This window comes from Montipora foliosa, chromosome 7 (genome assembly GCF_036669935.1).
Source record: "Montipora foliosa isolate CH-2021 chromosome 7, ASM3666993v2, whole genome shotgun sequence".
Taxonomy (NCBI): Eukaryota; Metazoa; Cnidaria; class Anthozoa; order Scleractinia; family Acroporidae; genus Montipora; species Montipora foliosa.
This window is the reverse complement of record NC_090875.1, coordinates 1,632,994-1,635,493: the sequence shown is the minus strand read 5'-3', so window position 1 is coordinate 1,635,493 and position 2,500 is coordinate 1,632,994.

Genomic DNA, 2,500 nt, shown 5'->3' with positions numbered 1-2,500 from the left:
GAGCTACACGAGTGAACAAACTACTGGTGCAAAAACATAAATGGAAAAAGAAAGTTATTTAAAGAAAACCAACCACTGGAAACTGTATCTCTTGATGAGGCGTTGCAAGAGTTTGTAGCCTTCCTGAATCGTACAACATCTTGTGCCCATAGAGAATCTTGTACGTGTACAGTCCTATTAGCCCACAATTCTTCAAAATTTCACACTCCAATACTTGTCTGGCAAAGCGGCGAAATTTTTCACCAGAAATGAAAAGGAAGGAACGTTTACTTTGGTGACAGTCAAATCCTTGTCAAACATCTGTTGAAAGATAAACACCCAGCTCTGCAACTTGAATCAGGAGTTTGCAAAACAAACCAATCTGCTCTTTACTCGCACCTTTTCAACAAGGAATTCGAGGCACACAACACCTTAGAGGACGAATGGCGCTAAAATAAATTCTATTTAATTCAGCACTTCAAATGAGGGAAGAAAAAATTGTTAATTGTTCTGGAGTTATCAGTGTTGAGCAAGCAGTTGCTAGCTTGTCGCATCTGGATGGACGGCATGACATTCTACAATTATTCAGCGGAAGACTGTTCGACCCCTAGGAAGACAATGGTGCAGTCAAACATTCGATGGCACAGAAAATTGCTGAAAGCAGACTGGCCTACTCACATCTAAGAGAATTGTATTTGAAGTTCAGAACGAAGGGATTGCTAACAATCCTCAGCATGCCTGCCTCCCAGACCAAAACCACAAAACCTTGTGTCACTCGAACAAAGCGATCCTAAAACACTTCCAGGAAACCTTTCAGAGAGAAGAATACCTAGATCACTTGTTGGTAAGTTACAACTGTATATTGTCCACAATGTTAACCTTCCAGACGGAAAACAAAAATTGAATCAGCATCAGTGAGTTGTATGGTACATTTGTCACAGGAACAAACGAAGGTTGATAAAAATGGCTTTTAATCCACTTGTGTTATTATATATCACACATTGGAGTAGAAAAAAGCTCGTTTATTTTGATATTTACATTGAGAAAAGGCATTTGGAGCTTGCTAGAAGCAAAACGAGACGATAAAAGGTTAAGTCAATGCTTTTCCAGTGTCTGAGAAACAAGAAACGAACTCAAAGCGGTCAATCAAAAGGTCACATTAACCTTGCTCGAATGGGTCCTCTAAAGGCACACCATTTTCTAAGGCCTCCAGTATGCCACATTTGTTCTACCTGTTCTCGCTGATTGAGGGTTTTTTTACCAAAAAAGTAATAGAAGTTGAAAAGAGTCTTGCTGCTTGAGAAGAAAACAGCAGAAATTTCAGTCACTTACAGCTGCGAAAATTTATTCCCACAAAAAATCGGCAATACGCAAAATAAAAGTCCTGCACAAATTTTATGCTACATAGTAAGATATGCAACTTGCCTCGAGTGACTCTCTATATGTGGGTTGTAAACTTTGAGGATGGCATTGTTAACATTTACTCTATACGATTTATAATTTGAAAAACCTTCATCCTTTGATTTAAGGCTTTTGAACCTAAAATTTCAGGGTGCACCTCAGTTGTTGAATTTCTCCTTGATGAAACACAGCGTGGCTTGATGCTGCAACTTCCAAGTGCTTCTGAAAATCTTTTTTCGGTGCACAATGGTTTTGCATCCAGTTACAAAACACTGTGTGGCTTTCTCTGGGCATTCACTCTGGTGAATAGTGAAGTGACATCTTTGAAAATGAACAAGAAGCCCAAGAGCATCACGATGCTGAAAGTTTGTCTGTCAAGGCTGTTTTTCATAATAAAAGCCTCAATGACAAACGAAAAAATGCAATCAAAAAATAAACAAATGAAACAATTGCTCGTATTTAGCAATCTTAATGTACTCCTAATCAATTACCTTTTGGTTCCTGGCTTTGTTACTGAAGTGCAAAATATTTTTGGACAGAAGAGAAGCGTTCAAGACTTGCTCAAGTAGCATTGCGGATGTCTTGCTGTTGACGGACCTCGATCTCTATCACCTGTATCTTAACACAGAAGAATCGAGATACAGTATATAGTATATGAACATACCATGGGAAAATCGACTGGCAGCCAAGCGGACAGGACAAACTTTTGTATGAACAGAGAATGGATAGGTGATGTGCTAGTCGTTCCTGTGCTATAACATGCCCGCAATCTGTGCTAGAAATCTCTTGTTGATGATCGTCCATATATCGTCGTAGAACTTCCATGCTGCATCCATCGTCTTGGCAGTGGAATGCACATCCGCACTTTCAAATGGACCTTGCCAGCTGCATCCTTCATTGGTCCACTCAATTGCTAATGATCGCCTCATATCGTTGAGGGCCACGCTGACCTTAAGTTCAACATTGCTGTCCATCACACTCTAGCACTGGGGACATTTTGATTGGGTGTTTAGAATTAATAATTTGGCCCAGCATTCCTGGCAACCAGAATATCCACAATTCAGAGTAACTGGTCTTTGCATTGGTTACCCTTCAGGTCACTTTTTTTGTGCTACCCAAA